Source organism: Dipodomys merriami, unplaced genomic scaffold (assembly GCF_024711535.1).
Source record: "Dipodomys merriami isolate MVZ:Mamm:240054 unplaced genomic scaffold, mDipMer1.0.p SCAF_8, whole genome shotgun sequence".
NCBI classification, from domain to species: Eukaryota; Metazoa; Chordata; class Mammalia; order Rodentia; family Heteromyidae; genus Dipodomys; species Dipodomys merriami.
In genome coordinates, this window is record NW_027206401.1 from 51,277,025 (window position 1) to 51,299,167 (window position 22,143).

A 22,143-nucleotide genomic window follows, 5' to 3' on the forward strand; every position below is an offset into this window, starting at 1 on the left:
ATTTTCAGCCTTCAGTTGGATACTTGGAGGTGAGAGTCTTGAGCCATACCTCTAGCCTGGCTTTTTGTTGATTAGCTGGGAGATGGAGTTTTAGAGGGTTATTTTGTGCCTGGGATGGTTTTGAACTGTGGCAAAAGGAGTCTTGGTCACAAAAGCGCTTTCTAATTCCAATTCAAGCAACAAGGAGATCAATGGAGATAGAGATTACCTATAACTTGTTAACAACTGACTAACAATTACTTGCCAGAGTTTTGTAATAACAAAATGCAGTAGATGTTTTTAAATTGCAACTGATGGGCACTCTAAGTAGTGCTCATTGTACAGACCTTTTCTTGGACTACAGCAGCATAGCCTGTTTAACACTCTGGTTCGTAAAAGCATTTTTCTGGCTGGCTGAGGAACCTTATCTCTAGTGACCTCAACAATGTCTACCTGTGTAGGCCTTTAGACAGATCTCAATAGGGACATAATCTCAGGTCAAACACTTCCTTTTCTTAACAGATGAATTTATGTGGCTGTGCCAGCTCAAAAGTCACTGCCAATTAGGACTTCGAGCAGATACAGGGCATTTAGGATTTTAAATTATCCCTCACATTTTACAACCTTAGCTTTTACTACCCATTGTCACAGATGACTGGCAAGTTCTTGCCCAGTTATGAAGTAGACAGACATGGGTATTTGGCATGCTTACAACTATCTTCCCATGACCTCCTGGCTCTGATCAATTTAAGAAGGATCAAGCACAGGTGACTCCAGGATCTGACACCATTATTGCCATCCAAGCAGTTGCTTGTAATTGCCTCCTTGTAATTGCAATGTTCCAACATTGCCAGCGTCCCAGGAGTGTCTTTCTTTATGCTGGGACGAATGCATCTTTGGCATTCTCCTTGGTTGGTGGCTGGACTTCAACTCAGGGTTTGAGCATGGTCCCTCAACTCTACTGCTCAAGGCTAGCACTCTGCCACTTTGAGCTCCAAAGCAACTCTGCTTTTGAGCACTCTGCTGGCAGATTAGAGATGACAATCTCACAGGGACTTTTGTCTGCCCGGGCTGGCTTTGAACTAGTTTTCAGACCAATGAGTCTTTACTTATGGCCACTTTTACTCCAAATAAAAGCAGAAAAGATGGTCATTGGAAGTAGTTTATAAGCATGGTCTTACCTGGAACTTATTAAGGGCCAAAGTTACATGCAATAAACTTGTCCTCTGTCCTTTACTGTGGGCCTGCTGGAAAATGTTACGAAAAAAACTACAAGGGCAAACTGGAATAAACAATCATTTTGGTAATCCTAATTTATCTTTTTTCACTTTGAAATAAACATTTAGTTTTTGTTTTTTGCTTTTGGGTCTGGTCATGGGGCCTGAACTCTGGGTCTGGGTGTTGTCCCTCAGCTCTTCAGCTCAAGGCTAGCGCTCTACAACTTGAGCCACAACGCCACTTCTGGCTTTTTTTTCTTTTTTGCTTATGTGGTGCTGAGGAATTGAACCCAGGGCCTCATGCATGCAAGGCAAGCGCTCTACCACTGAGCCACTTTCCCAGCCCCTGAAATAAACATTTAGGACAATTTCACCTTTAACATTTTTCTTTCTCTGGGAGGCCAGCCACTCCCCACAACTTCCCAAATTTTTACAAAGGGGATGCCATTTTTAAACCCTTTTTTCCTAAAGTCACTTTAATTTGCTATTCAATGCCCCATTGAAATGCTGGGCGACACCCATCACCTCTTGGCCTAAGGTATAAACTGGCCACTTTTTTCTGCAATCTGAGTTACCTTTAGGGAATTAAGTTTTTCTTAATGTAAGAATTACAAGCACTAGCACTGTACCAAGAATCTAGACTTAGCATCTTTTGCTTTTTAAACAATACATCCAATTACAAAATAGTGTAGAAGTCAAATTACATTCCTGGCTCCTATATACCTTATGGTCTAAGTTGTGGGGATTAACATTACTGACAGGTGGAAGGAAAGAGAAACAAATATCTGAAGTGGCTTGTATTTTTTACCTTGAACTAGCAGGCTTTGGTCATATGTGATGGACCAGAGGCAGGGTCTGGGAGAGGCTGCGGCAGCTCCAAGCATGTATGGATGACCACCTCCTGCTGGTCATTTGCAAAAATTCTACATATACTAGTTAAAGACCTGATTCACGCTGGCTTTATTCAGGCTGGTGCCACTGGTTTAGGCAGCTGTGACAACTGTGTTCTGTTTCCTAGGCATTTCCCCTGAAGGGGAGCAAACTGCATCTTGAGTCACTTTTAGCAAAGATAGACATAAAGAATGACCTAAATCAGAGCCAACTTAATTACCAACCTCATTTACTTTGCAAAGGAATCCATCTCTTCTAACTCTTTTCCCAAGACCTTAGTACATATAGTACTGTCTAGTGACACTGTCTACTGTCACTAGACAGTACTATGTGTAGTTAAACTTTGTCTTCCAGTATGATCTTAGCCTAGTAACAGAAAAGAGCAATGATGGTTATGCAATTAGAGAACAATTAGAGTAATTTCTCCACTAGGGTTGTAGTTGATCTGGTTACAAGGGATGCAATAATCCCAGCAGCTATGTGGGAGGTTGAGTTAGGAGGATCATGGGAAGCATAGGTAGGAGGGCAAAACTACAAGACTATCTGGAAAATTACTAAAGGAAAAAAAGAGCTGGAGATGTGGCTTATGTGGTAGAACACTTGTCCAGCTAGTAAGATGCTCTGAGTTCAAATCCTCTATTATGAAGGAGAGAGGAAAGTGCTGCATAATGTTAAGTAGATCTGAATTGCTAAGCTTTTTTACCATAATTCAGAAGCTACTAGGAAAAGGAAAAAAAGCATGAAGGAAAGAAATAAATATTAAATAAAAATAAAAGCTAGAGACCTCTCTATTGCAATTGGGAATTGCAAGCTTCATTAGGTTTTCAAATTATTTGCTTGCTTTTAAATGGGCTTAAATCCTGAGAATAATTTGTCTAGAGACTTAGTAATTCAAAGAATACTACCTAATTAAAAATAAAAGATGCTAGGTGCTGGCGGCTCATGCTTGTAATCCTAGCTACTCAGGAGGCTGAGAGCTGAGGATCGTGGTTCAAAACCAGCCCAGGCAGGAAGGTCTATGAGACTCTTAGCTCCAAGTCACCACCAGAAAACCAGAAGTGGAGCTGTGGCTCAAAGTGGAAGAGCAAAAATCTCAGGGACAGTGCTCAGGCCTTGAATTCAAGCCCCATGATTGATTATAAATAAAATAAAATAAATGACTTGAAGGAATAAGAACCCTAAGAGGTATTCTATACTTCCAAAATTTAAAGAAACCTAGGTTGGGTTGGGTTAGGCATTAGGTAGAAGGTACATACCACCTTCATTCAGTGCCATGTTTATTCCCAAAGACTATTCCTGGCAGTATACAGGCATTAAACACACATTCATTGAATTTGATTAAATTGATTTCATAGCTTTTATTTTGTGCATATTTATGAAGATGAAAGAGTAATAGAGCAAACAGAGAACAATGCATACCTCAGTTGCTAATGGGTAAACCAAGCTCACTTATGATATTTCTCGTATAGAAACATAACTGTTGCCGTGCGCTGGTGGCTCACGCCTGTAATCCTAGCTACTCAGGAGGCTGAGATCTGAGGATCGCAGTTCAAAGCCAGCCCGGGCAGGAGAGACCGTGAGACTCCTATCTCCAATAAAACCACCAGAAAACCGGAAGTGGCGCTGTAGCTCAAGTGGTAGAGTGCTTGCCTTGAGCTGAAGAGCTGAGGGACAGCGCTCAGGCCCAGAGTTCAAGCCCCACAGCCGACAAAAAAAAAAAAAAAAAAAAAAAAAAAAGAAACATAACTGTCTCCAGAAAGGTGTTATTTAAGGGTCACTGTTACTCACCTACATGTTTTATCTTCATGGAGAAATGAGGAATGACTGTAAAATGTGAAATCAGAGTCATAACAAAGTTATTGATTATTAAAAATAGGACAAAGCATTTAAGGCAGAACCTCTTTGTAGAGAGAAACTCCAGGTTAAACATCAACTTACTGAAATGTAAATAATATCAGAATTCAGGAAAAGCCTGGAAACAGGGAAGGTGGTTTGGCTTTAGACTTGGCAAACAAGAAGCTTAGGATGTGTGAAATGTGTTTTAGCAAACAAGGAGTTTAGGATGTGTGAAATGTGTTTGAAATGTATTTTTTTGTAAATAGGAAGCTTGGGTTGTGTTTTGGTAAATATCAGTTAAACCCCTAAAAAGGAAAAATCTGGAATGTGATCTTTGCTTCCAACTTACTGGTTTGTTTACTGGAAACTGATATTTGTAATTTTTGACTGTTTCTGTCATGTATGTGTGGCTCTGTCACACATACTGCTACCTGCATGTGGCCTTTTTCCTTTATAAGCCTTGCTGTGAGAGAGCTTGGTCACTATGCTTCACTATCCAATGAGTGGGGTGTTGTCACTGAGCAGCTAATAAAGACTCCTTGCTTTTTAAAAATCTGAGTTGGTGGATATATTTGCAGGAAATATATTTGTAGGATCCAGGATTCTACAATGACAATCCAATTGCAAATTAAATTCAAATCAAAGCTTCTTATTCTGTTTATCAAATTTGTGCTCAAGCTGAGCACCTAGGGTCTGTTATAATCCTAGTTATTCAGGAAGCTGAGATCTGATGGTTGTGATTCAAAGCCAGCCTATCCTGGAATATCCGTGAGACTCATATTGATAATTAACCACTAAAAGTCTGGAAGTGGGGCTATGGTTCAAGTGGTAGCCTGCCAGCCTTGAGCAAAAAGCTAAGGGAGAGTACCTAGGCCCTGAGTTCCAGCCCCAGTACTGGTACATACACTCAAAAAAGAATTTGTGCTTAGTAAGGACTTGGCTGATGCCCCACTAGTAAGATGCCTAATATATGTCATTTACTCTTTCCTAGGAGAGAAAATAACCTATAAACTAAGGCAACAAATTACACATGTCCTTTACAAATGTTTACTAGGTGGATTTATGCTGTTGTAAGGTGAATTATCCCAGAAGACACATTTTGGAAGATGGAATATTGGAGTCTTTATTACACACTTAGCAGGCCACAGACAGCCAGTTGTTACAAAGGCCTGCAGCCCCCAAATACATGTAACACAGTTAGGAAACAGGCCAGAGAGGAAAGAAAGAACTAAAACAATACCAATAAACCAATTCAGCCCCAATGGAGAGCTGAATTGGGACGACAATGATGACCAGAGATGAGCCAGGAGCCAGGACACAGGACAGGATCATGGGGACACCTGTGGCATGGCACCCTGGCACCTATGCTGTTCCATGCCTAAATAAGATCCATGCAGGGGGCAGGGTCACAGGACACCTTCAGTTCCAGACACTGGACTGACAGGTTCAGCAACCTATCAGCCAAGTGCCTGCCCCTGTCTCCAGGGATCCAGGTATGCTCATCACCTGAGGGGGTTTGTGGGTGTCACCCTCCCCCACCATAAAAAAAAGATAACACCTGCATTTCTCTGAAGCAGAGCCCTCCTAGCTCACCTTGAGCTAGGCATCTGCATTTCGTAGGATGGCTTGTCTAACCTCCAGGCCTTGGAGCTGGGTGGACAGCACCTCCAATCTCCTGCTCAGGCACCAGGATGGCTTCAAATTACTTAGGCTCAGCCACCTTTAAAGCCAAGACCAAGCAAATCTATCATCTATCTATCTATCTATCTATCTATCTATCTATCTATCTATCTATCTATCTATCTATCTATCTATCTATCTATCTATCTATCTATCTATCTATCTATCTATCTATCTATCTATCTGTTAGGTTTTTTTTGTTGTTTTTTTGTTTTTTTTTGGGGGGGGTCTGGTCATGGGGCCTGAACTCTGGGCCTGGGCGCTGTCCCTCAGCTCTTCAGCTCAAGGCTAGCGCTCTACCACTTCTGGCTTTTTTCTTTTTGCTTATGTGGTGCTGAGGAATCGAACCCAGGGCCTTGAGCATGCAAGGCAAATGCTCTACCACTGAGCCACCTTCCCAGCCCCGTTCTGTTAGGCTTTTAAAGAAGCTGCTGAGTAAGAACAGCATCACACACATGGTATTCAGGTAAGGGGTAGGTTTATTCATTGTTCTGGCTGGCACCAGGCTATGCTGGCACTTCAGGTGGCTGGAGAGCGAATGTCTAGCCCTGGTCTAGGTCTTATCTAGGGTAGGGGCGGGAAAAGGTGTGGCCACATCAAATCTAGACGTGACCTCAGCAGATGCATATGTGACTTCTTCCAGGTGTGCCAGTTGTCTAAGCAATGCAGGTACTGGGTAGAGACTTGGCTGCTCACCATACAGGAGCGGACCTTACATTCCAGCCTTTTAATAATCATGAAATAGGGTGCAGATTCTCTCTGGCTATTTCCTGATGACAAGGGGAGTCGACATTAGTGGTAAAAGGCCAGAATGTGGTCCCCTCCTAGAGAAGACAGTGAGCAGCAGCTGTCCCTTGGTAGGCATGTGTCCTTAGATGAAGTCTGGAGAAAGTCTTATGAGGCATTGAAGGGCTGGGAAAAAAAATACTAGAGAGCAAATAAATGGATAAATGGCAAGAGGAAGAACTTAGGGCTGAAAATGTTGGTAGAAATGTCCCTAGCTACTTCTGACATCTAGCGACTAGGTAGAGGAGAAGTCAGGTAACAAAGGCAAGAATGTAAATTCCTGTCCAGTCTTCTTACTTCTATTGACCTCCCGGCTCTGGTTAATTTTGGAAGGGCAGGCACAAAGTGGCTGATGTGACATCATCTCCTCTTACTCCTCTCCATTGTCTGTTGTTCCCCAGACTGGCTGAGTCCTTCTAGGACTCAGGTCCAGGTGCTCATTGCTGGGATGGCTCATCCCAGCTGGTATTCACAGAGGTTTGAACTCAAGGCCTGGAAACTGTCCCTGAGCATTCCTTCTCAAGGCTATCGCTCTACCACTTTGAGTTACAGTACCACTTTCACTGTTTGGCTGGTTAATTAGAGATAAGAGTCTTGAACCATGCTTCCAGCCTGGTTCTTTGCAGGTTGGGAGATAGAGTCTCAGGGATTTTTTTGCCTGGCTGGCTTTGAACTCCAGTCTTTGCCACCAAAACCCTTTATTATTTCCAATGAAAGCAACAAGGAGATCAAATAGAATTAAGTAGAGCTTACCTGTTCCTTATCAAGAATTGACCAACAAATATTCTGCAATAACAAAACTCATTAGATGTGATGAGAATTTTAGCAGAGATATGCCCAATGTTTTAGAACCACATAGTCAGTACTAGAATACACAACACCAAGCAAAAATGCAAAACTCAAAACCTAAAATTTTTGATAACAATGTTTAGACATCTTTGCTAACAAAGTACATCATATGGTTGAGCCTTAGTTACCAGGGCCTGTGAAAAGAGCAACTTGTTAGCAAGGCACATTAGAATAGATGGATGGAGTAGTAAGCTTGGTGGAAGGTTAAGGGTCAGATAGGGCCAAACCTTTAACCCGCCATGTGGCCAAGATGGCGAACTCAAGATGGCAAATTTATGAAAACATGCAAAGAAAGCCTGAACAAATAGATCCAACCTAGACTGGCTAGCCTTTGAGAGGGAACCTAGAGGGGGGTCCCCGGGACCCAGACCATGTCACACTCTTCAGTTGCAGAAAAGAGAAAGGGAGAGATAGAGAAAGTTGGACATGATTAGCAAAGAGAGCAAAGAGAGCATGAAAGTAAACAGGCTTCTGACTGTGTACCATTGCAGTGGCAAAAATTGTCTAAATCTGAGAATAGCATAAAAAATTAGGCACCCTGGCTTTCCAGGGAGCACAGGAGGCATTTCAGAGGGATTTCACAGCTTTGGAGTGACACATAGCACCCCATTAAAAACTGTAGGAGAGAAAAATTTAGTGAGTGAAGGGGGCTTACTGATGGAAGCTGCGTCCTGATTTACCACCAAGCCCTCTAAGGAGGAGTGGCCAAGCAACCAGAGTCAAGTGTCCTGGCCTCCAGAGGTGACCGGCCTTTCAGTTAAAGAACTAGCAGGTTCTCTGGCATGGTACATGTCTGGAGAGAGACTGAGCTACAGAGAACCCTTAGAGAGTAGTTCACTCACCAAAATATAGAAGCGTGGAGGTGGATGCAAAGGCCAGCAATGGTATTGATGCTGTGTCCACAGCAGACAGACAGGTTCACAAAAAGGCCATCAGAACTGGGGGTATTCCTCAGAGAAAAAAAAAATGAGAAAAAGAAAAGAACAAAAATGGAGAGGAATCCCACCTATCCTGACATAAAACCTTTCCCGAGTTCATGGCACCATTTATGTTTTTTGTTTCTTGTTTTTGTTTTTTGTTGTTGTTGGGTTTTTTTTTTTTGGTCGGTCATGGGGCTTGAACTCTAGGCTTGGGCGCTATCCCTCAGCTCTTCAGCTCAAGGTGAACCCTCTACCACTTGAGCCACAGCGCCACTTCCAGTTTTCTAGTGGTTTATTGGAGATAGGAGTCTCAAGGTCTTTCCTGCCCCGGCTGGCTTTGAACCGAGATCCTCAGATCTCAGTCTCCTGAGTAGCTAGGATTATAGGCATGAGTCACCAGTGCTCGGTTATATTAAGTTTTTAAAGCAGCTGCTGAGTAAGAACAGCACCACACACATGGTATTCAGGTAAGATGTAGGTTTATTCATTGTTCTGGCTGGTACCAGGTCATGGTGGCACTCCACATAGCTGGGAGAGCACGCGTCTAGTGACCTCAACAGATGCAGATGTCACCTCTTCTAGGTGTGCCAGTTGTCTGGGTAATGCAAGTACTGGGTGGAGACTTTGCTGTGAGGAGGGCAGAGTCTGCTCACCATCCAGGAGCAGACTTTACACTATCTATCTAATCTACCTTGTGCCAAGGGAGTTATTTATAGCAATGACGTATAGAATTTATAGAATTACAAAGGTCTTCCAGCTGGACTCCCTTCCCTTGCACTGTGACTTTGTCATCTTCTATCAATTGGTGCAGGCTTTCTCCCCTTTTCCCCCTTGATCGATAAGCTATAGACAAGGAAATAGACAGGTTTGCTCCATGAGACCCAGCCTGCTAGGATGGCCACTGTTAGTGATGAAGCTTTGATTGGCTGTTAGAGTCACATGTACAACTTGGCAAGACCATTCTAATTTTTCAAATACAAAGGAGTGCTGTCTAAGAACATCCAGCTCCGGTGAGCAGCAGGTATTGCTGCAATGGAGTGTAGTGTTTCCAGGCAAGGGCAGCAGAAAGCCCTGGAGCTAAACTCGGAAATGTGAGCAAATAAAATAGTTATCAAAAGAAACTAATTTTGGATGTGCTTTGTTAACAGCGTATACACTAATCTTATACAAAGATTTTCCCTTGTATAAACTTTTAAAGTCTTATCCTGGAATCACACCAGAATCAACAACCTGCTATTTTCAACACTTGGCTTACAACCTGTAGGAGTGAATAGATGGTAGCTGCTCTTTTGTTTTTATTTCCATGTTTATTATTTGTATCTGAACTGAAAGGAGATCTATTCTCCAGAACAGAACTGTCATAAAGCTCCCAGGGGCAGAGGATGACATTGATCACACACAGGTACCCAGACCTACAGCAGCAGCGGCCAGGGACCTCATTCAGTCTCAGGCACTCATTTCCCATTCAGATGGGCAGATAGAGCAACTTACTCTAGTTTTCAGAGCTCTTAAGTGGCAATCAGGGCAAAACTTATTAATTAATTAATTAATTTGTGTGTGTGTGTGTGTGTGTGTGTGTGTGTGTGTGTGTGTGTGTGTGTGTGTGTGTGTGTGTGTGTGTGTGAACTCTGGGCCTCTCATTCTCACTTAAATTTTTCACTCAAGGCTGACTCTACCACTTGAGCCATACCTCCACTTACGCTACTTCCCAGTTAATTGGAGAGTCTCTGACCACAGTCAGGCAATAGCCACCAGTACTTGGCCAGTCTTGATCTTTTGACTACTAACATTAAATGCTTTCATTAGGTAAGCTGATGTCATAAACATAACAATTTAAATGTGAATGGCTTTTTGAGCAAGGGGAGAGGCTAATTACTTAAATGTATGATTTTTTTTCGGGGCGATGAGTTTTCAGAAAGGCTTTCAAAGGCAAAATATTTCTGGAACCCCTACCATTCTTTTTTTTGATATTGGGGCAGGCACAGGAATATCTACTAGGAAAAGGTGACTGAGTAGAGGAGCAATCCTAACATTTCTGGTGAGTAAGATAGTTCAGAACTTTCAGTCCAGTGGTGGCCCAGTCAGTGTCTCAGGATTGCTGATATATATATTCCCACATATTCATGGCTTTGTGCTCCCACTATTGTTTACTCTCCTGAATGTCTTTTCTTCTGTTTTTTTTTTTTAATTCCTCCCAGAGAAGGTCTTACTATGTAGCCCAGGCTGATTTCAAACTAATGATCTTCCTCCTCAGCCTCTTAAATGCTAGGATTAAGTTTGCAATGTCCTCAACATTTCCGTATACCCACTCCTGTCCCCTAGACACATCTTCTTTTGTGGATTTCTATTAAAATGTCATAACTCTAAGTTCCACAGATCAGAGATGAGCTGTCCGATCCCAGTTCTGTCTTCTCACAGTATTGTCCTATCACAATAATGTTCTATCACAGTATGGTCCTATCACAATACTGTTCTATCAGTATTGTCCTATCCCAGTACTGTATTATCCTAGTACTACCTTATCCCAGGACTACACTTTCACAGTGCCATCCTTTCATAGTTCTGTCTTGTCCCAGCACTGTACTATCACAAAAGTCTCACAATTCCAGTGCACAGCAGATATTCAATGAATAGCCAATGGATGAAAGAATTAGGTAAGTAAATTTTCTCCTTGCAAATGGAAGAAAATGTATATTCAAAAAAATAGCTCTAATTCTTCCTAGGAGAAGAAATATTCCAAGTGTCAATGGTTAAGATAAATACCAACAATGTCAATCCTAGCCCCTAATTTCTTTTTTTAAAATTTCATTTTATTGTAAAGATGCTGTACAGAGGGGTTACAGTTACATATGTAAGGTAATGACTACATTTCTTGTTGAACATTTTTACTCCCTCCTTTGTTTTTCTCCTACCATCTCTTCCTTTCCCTCTCCCACCAACCCAACTCCCCCACTCCAGAAGTTGTAAAGTTCATTTCCAACATAGTGCTTTGTGAGTATCATTGTTGTAATGGGTCATCCTGTGTCCTTGTTTCAGCATTTTGCTATTTCCCTTCCCCTCCCCAAATTAGCTGCAGGGCACTAAAATCAAATACAGTCACAACAGGGGGTATAACCGTGGGGAAAGAACATACAAAAAAAATCACATAGTACATTAAAAACAACAACAACAAAGAAAAACCTCTTACGTCCATATCTTTGGGTTCATTTCACTTAACATCATCTTATATGGTCATATGTACATAGCTTTTGACATTTTCTGCTTGTCTGGTAAGATTATCCTAGATGTATACTAGTTATTGCAAATAAGGGAAACCATGGGACCTGTGTTTCTTTGGGCCTGGCTTACTTCACTTAATATAATTTTTTCTGAGTCTTTCCATTTCCTAACAAATGGGGCAATGTCATTCTTCCTGATGGAAGCATAGAATTCCACATTTTCTTGCTCCATTCATCTACTGAGGGGCATCTGGGTTGATTCCATATCTTAGCTATGGTGAATAATGCTGTGACAAACATAGTTATGCTGGTAGCTTTAGTATGACCTTGTTTGTGATCCTTTGGGTAAATGCCCAGAAGTGGGATTGCTGGATCATAGGGGAGCTCTGTGTGGAGTCTTTTGAGGAACCTCCATATTGCTTTCCAAAGTGGTTGAACAAGTTTACACTCCCACCAACAATGCAGTAAGTTTCCCTTCTGTCCACATTCCCTCCAGCATCTGTTGTTATTAGAGTTCTTGATTATAGTCATTCTAACTGGGGAGAGGTGGTATCTCAATGTTGTGTTGATTTGCATTTCTTTTATGGCAGAGAAGTTGAACATTTCTTCACGTGTCTATTGGCCATTCTTTTTCCTCTTCAGAGAAGTCTCTCCTTAAGTCTTTAGCCCACTTATTAATTGGGCAGTTGTTTCTTTTAGCCCCTAATTTTGAGTGTTTGCCTTCAAATCTTTCGTGAATGAGATAATGTTGTGGCACAATACTATTTTTGTAAGATAAATGAGATAGAAATCCATCCATGAGAAAACAGAGAAGCCACATTTCAAAAGATCTTTATAAGAAGGGCACTAACTGCATGGTGAACTCCAGTCTCAAACACCAGCAGCCCCAAACAACTCCCACACCAAGCTTTTAAAGACAAAAACAACATGCTTGGGTTGGAGGCTCTCAAGCCTTAACAAAAGCAGACCATATTTGGACATACTCAGGTACAAGCTCAGGTACCAGCAGAACTTTTTCATCTAGGGAAGATATACCTCAACCCTCCATATGAGGCAACTCAGAAGCAGGTGATTCAAGTCATTTAGGGAGGTAATCCAGGCAGAATTAGAGCATTTTCTATGCAAATCTTTCCCTAGGCTATGAAGTCTGTGAGCTAGGCATCTGCATTCAGTGAATGGATTTCTTCAGATGTAGCTGACAAAATAAAAACATGAGCAGATCTGAGAATATTTCTATGTGCCAACAGAGCCTTTGAAAAAAAAATTAACCACAAAGTGACCAGGTCTATGTAAACCATGGTAGAGCTCTTTAGAGCTCTTAAGAGCAGCTTAAGTTGATGAACACATTGTTATAATTTTGTAGCAATGAAAGAGGCAACCAGCTCTTGGAAGATATTGCAATAGTATAATTAACTTGTTAAATACCAGGCGCTTCAATTAAGCAATTACTGCTGAAGTAATTTAAGTCTCACCGAGGCCTAGAATTCTCACCAAATGCACCAGAGTCTCTTCTTTGACTACAGTTTCTTCCAGCAAGTATTGATCAAACAGGTTTTGGAGGTTTATGGACAGTTAATTGGGAGGGAAGGAGGAGAGTAGAGCCCAGTTTTGGCCCTCAAAGAGTTATAATTTAGTCTAGAAGTAAGCCTCAAGTATAAGAAGAAATGAAAAGCTATGCCTGCGTAGCTGACAGGAATGGGGAAAGAATACATGAGAAGCTTTAAGTTTACTGTGGTTAAGAGGCAAGTGAGTGCTTAGGGTGGATTACTATAATTAATACTCTTATTATTATTCCTTTGTTCGAATACCAGTCTTAAACTCAGGTGGGTGCTGTTCTGTAGTTTTTTTTTTTCCTCAAGGCTGGTGCTCTACCACTTAAGTCATGCCTCCATTTCTGCTCTTTGGTGATTCAGTCTCATGGATTTTCCTACCTGGGCTGGATTCAAACCAGGATCCTCAGATCTCAGCCTCCTGCGAAGCTAGGATTACAGGTGTGAGTGGCTGGTGCCCATCTATGTGAAGGATTTTTTTCATGAAATCCTTCCTGAAATGAAGATCTTTTTCTTTTCTTATTTGTCCCCACTGTTCCCTGTCTTAATGAGACATTATTTCATGTGTGTGCGTGTGTGTGTGCGCGCATGCGCCAGTGCTAGGGCTTGAACTCAGCCTTGTGCTTCATTGTAAGCTACCACCCCTCCCCCCAGTGTTTATGAAGTGAGTCTAAGTATTTTCCTTTTTGGTTTTGTTTTGGTTTTGTCTGTTGTGGGGCTTGAACTCTGAGCCTGGGTGCTGTCCCTCAGCTCTTCAGCTCAAGGATAGCCCTCTACCACTTGAGCCACAGCACCACTTCCATTTTTCTGGTGGTTAATTGGAGATAAGAATCTCACAGACTTTAAGGCCCTTGCTGGCTTTGAACCTTGATCCTCAGATCTCAGTCTCCTGAGTAGCTAGTGTAGGGTTTTAGGCAAGGAAAGAACACGGAGAAGGAAGTAAAGGTGAAGAAAGAAAAGCAGGAGGAAGTATTATACTTTTCTTTCTTCACCTCTACCTCCTCCTGAGTGTTCTTTCCTTGCCTAAAACCTTACATCTGATGCCTAAACCCGGGAAGATGGTAGCGCTTCGCTTCACTGTTGGGCGACCAATGGGCATTGCCCCTTCTCAGCCCCTCTCCTCCCTTCCTCCTTTCTGGAGGCCTCCTCCATCGGGAGCACAGAGCCCACTGAGCTTACTTTGGGCTAAACGGCCACCTGAGAAGACTCATGGTTTTTGCCTCCTTAAGCAGTGCATATCCCGTGGATATGCTTGGGATATGATTGGTTATCTGTGGCTTGGGATATGATTGGTTATCTGTGGCTTGGGATATGATTGGTTATCTGTGGCTTGGGATATGATTGGTTATCTGTGTAAACCCAGCGAGGCCTCTACCTCTACCTCTCTGTTTCTCTCTGTCTCTATCTCTGTCTCTCTCTTTCTCTCCCTCTCTCTCTCCATCAGACCAGGACCTCAGCCCGGCCTTCTGCACATCCACCACATTCGGATTGGGTGAGTCCCCACCTACCCTCCCAGGGTGTCCTGGCTTGCTCTCCAGGAACTCAGCTCCTTCCATTCCATTCTGGCCTTTGGCCTAGGTGCTGAGAATGATCAGGGATGCATGGTCTTCTCTGTCACACACCCCTTCCCCCCACTTTGGCTAAGACAGGGACGCCTTCTTCAGCCTTAGTTTTACCCCAGGCTGCCTAGGCACCACGAGAAACCAAAATTCCAAACCAGACCCACATACTCCTCTGGATTGCTTATTGGCTTAATCTCAAACCTCTAGGCCTAAAACCTGACCTTAATCTTCCTCTGGAACAGGGAATGGCCTATGTACCAGCTTGATAACCAGTTGTGCTGGCCTGAAAAATGGGACTTTCAATTTCAATACACTAACCGATCTCCCTAATTTTTTTCTTTTTTTTTTTTGGGGGGGGTGTCCGGTCATGGGCCTGAACTCTGGGTCTGGGCGCTGTCCCTCAGCTCTTCAGCTCAAGGCTAGCGCTCTACCACTTGAGCCATAGCGCCACTTCCGGCTTTTTTTTTTCCCTGGTTATGTGGTGCTGAGGAATCGAACCCAGGGCCTCATGCATACTGAGCCACCTTCCCAGCCCTGATCTCCGTAATTTCTGCTAGTGGATGGTAAAAGTGGGCTGAAATTCCTTACGACCAGGGATTCTTCTTCTTGCACTCCCACCCCTCCCTCTGAATCTGTTGCCTATTATTAATCACCTTCAAAGTAAGGGTGTGGATTCACAGTCTCCCAGATTTGACTCCTCAGTATTCTCCATCAGAAAAAAACTTCTCTATGAGAAGGGTGACACCCATGGAGAACAGGGATGGATCTTTGTGGGGAATAAGTTGGCCTTGCCTCGGGCCCAGGCTAAAACCCTCATCCAGCAGGTTCATGCCTCACTTCATATTGGGCCCAAGGCACTGTTTCAGTTTTTAAAGCCCCTCTTCTATCACCCTCAGCTTTCCACCATAGTTGAGTCTGCCTCTCAGGCATGTTTTACATGCTCTACTGCCACCCCTGAAGGGGGACTTAGGCCAGCCTTTACAACCCATCAAATGTGGGGCTATTTGCCTGGCCAAGACTTGATTTCAGGTTGATTTCACTCATATGCCCACCTTCAAAAGAATGAGGTAGCTTCTTGTTCTGGTAGACACCCTCACATTGTGGGTTGAGCCCTTTCCAACTCCCAAAGAGATGGCAGGAGTTGTAACCTCATTCTTACTTTCAGAAATGGTTCCTCATTTTGGCCTTCCTTCTTCCCTTCAATCTGATAACGGATGAGCCTTTATTTCCCAAGTAGTACAACAGGTTTCTTCAGCCCTAGGACACAGCCTAGTCTCAGCTCAGGAATTTTCAGATAAACTCCAGGTGGCCATGGAATCCACCTGGGTATCTCTAGCCTCACCCCAGCGCCAGCTTACCTCCCCGGCACAGGTTGCTCTCCAAAACCACCAAACCTTGGACCTTCTATCGGCTGAAAAAGGTGGGACCTGCCTATTCTTTCAGGAACAATGTTGTTATTATATGAATGATTCAGGTTTGAATCATTACAAAACATTGAGATCCTAAACAACCTAAAGGAGGAGCCCAAACACTAACAATCCAGGGGGCCCATTCTGGACTGGTTCCATAGCCCCCTTGCTGGATAGTTACTACTAAGTAGGCCCATTAATTTTAATTTGTCTTTTCTTTTTATTTGCCCCATGCCTCTTGAGGTTCATCTAGAGCCGCATCCAAGAAATGACCAGAGGGACAGTTAATCAGCTTCTTCTCCTCCACCTGTACACTCACCTGCCGACTACCCCTCTGGTGTTCTAGACAACTGACATAAAGACCCATGGATGCCCCTGTCCAGCAGGAAGTAGCCAGATGACTATTGATGTCCTATTACCAAAAATGCCAGAATGTCAGGCGGCTGGAGGACAGAGGCAGCTGAGAAAAGCCACTTCCTTATACACCATCTGTCCCAATCGTCCTGTCCTTTAGGGGGGCAAAACAAATGCTAAAAGTTCCTGCTGACCCCAGCCATATAAACCCTTCTTCAACCAGACTCTGATCCTGACCAGGGAGTTCACCTGGGAGCGTACCCCAATAAACTTTTCTTTCTTCACCTTTACCTCCTCCTGTGTATTCTTTCCTCACCTAAAATCTTACAGCTAGGATTACAGGCCTGAGCTGCTGCCCAGCTTCTAAGTAATTTCTCATAGCCTTCCTGGTGCCTCTTCCTCCACCCAGTGCTAAAAAGCCTAGAAGTGAGAGAGCCCATTCACTGCAATGCAGAAGCCTGGCTCCCAGCCAGGTACCCCTAGTTATTATTATTAAACAACAAAGGGAAGAATGTTAGCATTCTCCCTACATCAGGTCCTCAACCACTCCTACTACATTTCTCAGGGCAGCTGGGTAGAGCCCACAGCTCTACCAAGACTTTAGCTCCTCCCAACCCTAGCCTGCTCCAGGATCTCTGGCCACTCCCACTCTCCACCCAGACCTACCCGCTCGCTCGTGTGTAGTACCTTCCCCTTTAGCCCCAGAACTACAAGCTACCACCTGCATAGGGGCAGACACCATATTTCTCCCTCTCCCATGGGCAAGATGGCTCCACTAATAAACCTCCTTATAAACCTTCTTCTCCTGTTCTTGACTCTCTCTGCATGGTCCCCTGGGATGGCTGGGATGGATTCTTTCACACCATGCAGTCACTGGCCTTCTAATAAAGACACCCAATTTGGTTTTTTAAAATGTGGCTTCTCTGTTTTTTTCATAACTGGATTTGTATCTCGTTTACCTTACACATTTACACCACTGGCCTTCCCTTGATTGAGAAGCATGGAAAATAAAATAAAATGACTCCAGACCCAGGAAACAAATGTAAATAGAGGAAGGTGAAGGGTGGGCCTGGGTACAGAGGAGGCAATGAAGAAAGCTTGTGCCAGATACGGTAGTGTATACCTGCAATCCTCTCATGAGGCCCAGGCAGGAGTATCCTGTATTTGAGGTCACTCTGAACTACATACTGAGAACCTATCTCAATCTCCAACTATCAAAAAAAGGGAGAAAATTATTGCTCATTTGTTCAGTTTTACCATGCAGACATACGGGTTTAGGGCCTTTGGATTAAGTTTTTAAGAGGCACTGGACATATTGCTTTCCTGTGAACTCTACTAATTTAAAAATGTTGATTCAGATCACTTAGGACAAACATCTCTCTTTTTTTCTGTGCTATTCCTGGGGCTTGAACTTGGGGCCTGGGCGCTGTCCCAAGCGTCTTTGCTCAAAGCTAGTGATCTCCCACTTCAGCCACAGCTCCACTTCTGGCTTTTTGCTGGTTAACTGGTGATAAGAGCCTCACGGACTTTTCTGCCTGGGCTGGCAAGGAACTGAGATCTTTAGATCTTAGCCTCTAATGTAGCTAGGATTACAGGCCTGAGTCACTGGCACCTGGCTATGCTTTTTATCTAATTTGTTTCGTCATCTGTCAGTATTTATTGTCTACTTAGATGGAACCGTGCTATCAACCCAATATTTGTGTCAACTCCAAATTCATATTGAAGTCTAACAGTCTTTTTTTTGGGGGGGGGGTCCAGTCGTGGGGCCTGAACTCTGTGCCTGGGCGCTGTCCCTCAGCTCTTCAGCTCAAGGCTAGTGCTCTATCACTTGAGCCACAGCACCACTTCCGGATTTTTTCTTATGTGGTGCTGAGGAATCGAACCCAGGGCCTCAGGCATGCAAGGCAAGCACTCTACCACTGAGCCACCTTCCCAGCCCCAAGTCTAACAGTCTTATAAGCTAGCCTAAACAGCAACACAAACATAGTATTCTAGAAGAAAAGGCTTGGTTAACAACAGGTTCCTACAGATCAATCTAAAAGTTGAAACTATGGCTTAGCCATGAAGGGTTAAATAAAAACACCTACCTAGACACCTGCCTGTTAGAAAATTAAGTAACTTCTGAGGGAATTAAGTAACGTCTGAGGGAATTGTAAAGACCAGAATTTTAGAAAAATAGGCAGAGAAACACTGATATAAGAGGCCATCCCTGCCTTTAACTTTGAGTAGGTTAATTTTTTCTCTCTTTCCACATCTGTTCAAACAAAGGGCCCTGAAGTAAATCACTCCTAATATTCTTTTCAGTGTTACCATAATTTTTTATTTTAATTTTATTGTCAAGGTGATGTATAGAGGGGTTATAGTTACATAAGTCAGGTAGTGAGTACATTTCTTGTCCAACTTGTTACGCCCTCACCACTTTTTAACTCTGTAGTTGAATGTGAAAGTTTACGAAGACATTTGACATGGCTAAGATTTAGTTGGAATGGGGAGGACTTAGAAATAATTGCCCACCCATTTGTTAAGTAAAGATGATAGAAAAGTTTATTAGAAGAGAAATATGGCATACCTATGCCATATGTCCAAGAGGAAGATGGAAGATCAGCCTAAGGCTGCCATCTTGTCTATCTTCAGAGGTGGGCCTTGGGTTAAATAGTGAGAATTGGATTGTTTTCTGATAGAAGGATCTCGTTTCTGTTTCCTGTAAGGTTGCCTATGCCAATCCTGCCCTTATTGTTCCATTCTTTTTCCCTTCTTTTTTTTTGTACATTTTTAAATTGTAAAAATACTGCACAGAGGGGTTACAGTTACATGAGTAAGGTAATGAGTACATTTCCTATAGAGCCTTGTTACCTCCTCCTTTGTTTTTCTCCTACCATCCCTTCTTTTTTCCCTTCTTACTTTCTCATTCTTTTGTAGCCCGTGGTCCCCATTTCACTGGAAGGCAGGTTTGGGTTACCAGCTTAGCCAGCCATCTGAAAGCTTTTTAGGCCACCATTCCTGTCTGGCTGCTTTCTTACTAACTCTGTATCAGATTCCCCCATTGGGAAAGGTAACTCTAACTGCTGTTAGGGAAAGGGTGACAACCAATCTTGTTACTTGCTGCTGATTTAGGGGCATCAATGGAGAAGCAGCTGGTTTTGGGATCCTCTGCCCAAGGTAGATCTACAAAGTCTCTGTAAGCCAGGGGGCAGGCTCATGGGACCCACCCACTCTTGATCCTCTAGTAACACAACTTCCTCTACTTCAGTTCATCACACCGAATCCTCACTTACAGGGTATCTGTCTTGAGGATGAGGTGTTTGAAATCCTGTCCATGGGACTGCAGAAGAAAGATGGATCTAAATTAGTGTTATAGCTAGGAAGATAAATAGAAAGCCCATGGATTGAGAGAAGATCTTCACTTTACTAGACATACAACAGACAAGGGTCTCATACCTAAAATACACTGAGAACTCAAAAAATTAAATCCTCCAACAAAAAATCCTCAAAGAAACAACCACCCAATTAATAAGTGGGCTAAAGACTTAAAAGAGACTTCTCTGAAGAGGAAATAAGAATGACCAATAGATATATGAAGAAATGCTCAACTTCTCTAGCCATAAAAGAAATGCAAATCAAAACAACATTGAGATTCCACCTCAGCTCAGTTAGAATGGCTATAATCAAGAACTCTAATAACAACAGATGCTGGAGGGGATGTGGCCAAAAGGGAACCCTACTGCACTGTTAGTGATAGTGTAAACTTGTTCAACCACTTTGGAAAGCAGTATGGAGGTTCCTCAAAAGACTCCACATAGAGCTTCCCTGTGATCCAGCAATCCCACTTTTGGGCATTTACCCAAAGGACCACAAACAAGGTCATACTAAACTACCAGCACAACTATGTTTATTGCAGCATTATTCACCATAGCTCAGATATGAAACCAACCCAAATGCCCCTCAGTAGATGAATGAATCAAGAAAATGTGGTATATATATATATGTATACACACACACACACACACACACACACACACACACACACACACACACACACACACAATGGAATTCTATGCCTCCATCAGAAAGAATGACATTGCCCCATTTGTTAGGAAATGAAAGACTTGGAAAAAATTATATTAAGTGAAGTAAGCCAGGCCCAAAGAAACATAGGTCCCATGGTTTCCCTTATTTACAATAACTAGTATATGTCTGAGTCAAGCAGAAAAGATCAGATAAGTTGATGTTAGGGAAATGAACCCTAAGATATGTATTCAAATGTTTTTTCATTTATTTATTTATTTATTTATTTATTTATTTATTTATTTTTGGGGGGGGTCTGGTCATGGGGCCTGAACTCTGGGCCTGGGTGCTGTCCCTCAGCTCTTCAGCTCAAGGCTAGCGCTCTACCACTTGAGCCATAGCACCACTTCTGGCTTTTTTATTTTTTCTTATGTGGTACTGGGGAATCGAACCCAGGGCCTCAGGCATGCAAGGCAAGCGTTCTACCACTGAGCCACCTTCCCAGCCCTCAAACGTTTTTTTTCTTTCATGCGGTTGTTTCTAACACATTTATAAGATTATTTCTTTGTTGCTTTTTATATCCCTCCCCCACGGTATAACCCCTGCTTTCACTGTATTTGATGTTGGTATAATTTGTGGAGGGGAAGGGAAAAACAAATTGTTTAACTAGGGATACAGGTAGACCCATTGCAACAATGAGTACAAGTCTTTATGTCAAATATGAACTTTACAACTTTGGTGAGGGGGGAGGAGGGTTGTGTGGGGGGGAGGGGGGAGGATGGGAAGGGATGGGAAGGGGAAACAAAGGAGGAGGCTACAATACTTGATAAGAAATGTACTCATTGTCTTGCTCATGTAATAGTAACCCTTCTGTACAGTATTTTCACAATAAAAAAAAAAACAGAAAAAAAAGATGACGCTAAGTGAAATGAACCCCAAATAAGGACAGAAGAGGTTTTATCTTTGTTGCTGTTGTTTTTAATGTACTATGTGATTTTTTTTTCTTTTGTATGTTCTTCCCCCATGGTATAACCCCTTGTTGTCACTGTATTTGATTTTGGTGCCCTGCATCTTGTATATACATTTTTCTAATTTGGGAATGGTAAGGGAAACAACAAAATGCTGAAATAAGGATACAGGTTGACCCATTGTAACAATGAGATGTACAAGACACTATGTTGAAAACATAGTGGGGGGGCAGTTTGGGAAGAGGGAAGGGAAGGGATGGTAGAGGAAAAACGAAGGAGGGGGTAAAAATGCTGGATAGGAAATGTACTCATTACCTTACTCATGCAACTGTAACCCCTCTGTACAGTATCTTTACAATAAAAATATATAAATCAGGGTTATGACTTTCCTTCTGGTCTGTAGGTGACTTTCCTTCAGGTGACTTCCTTTGTAAGAGCTGAAGCAGGGGCTACTTGCTTATGATGCTGGCTACAACACTGGTCTGTTTGTAGGATTTGGCTATCATCTCTCCTGATTTCTCAAAGGTCAGGTAAACTTCCTAGTTTTAGTTTGCTGATGTGGAACTTTAGCATGAGCAACTCCATTTTGGCTCCAAATCAATAGCAAATCAATAATTTTTGTTTGTAATTTATCTCCCCAGTCCTGAAAGTGCGGTGCAGACATGTCCACAGGTAGTGTGGGAAAATGATTTCAGCAGACCAAGATTACTTTCCAGTGGTGACTCTTCCTCGAGCAGAGGAATTTGGTACAAAATGAAGAAGCTTCAGACATGTAGTCAGAGAAAGTGATTTATATGCTAAGGGGATGACTTCAACTACCAGTAGTTTTTCTTGGCTTTTACAAAACCTTTTACCTTGTAACTTGGATACAGAGTTGTTTGGATTTGTGGGTGGGAGTGTTCAGCAAATCACCGGAAGC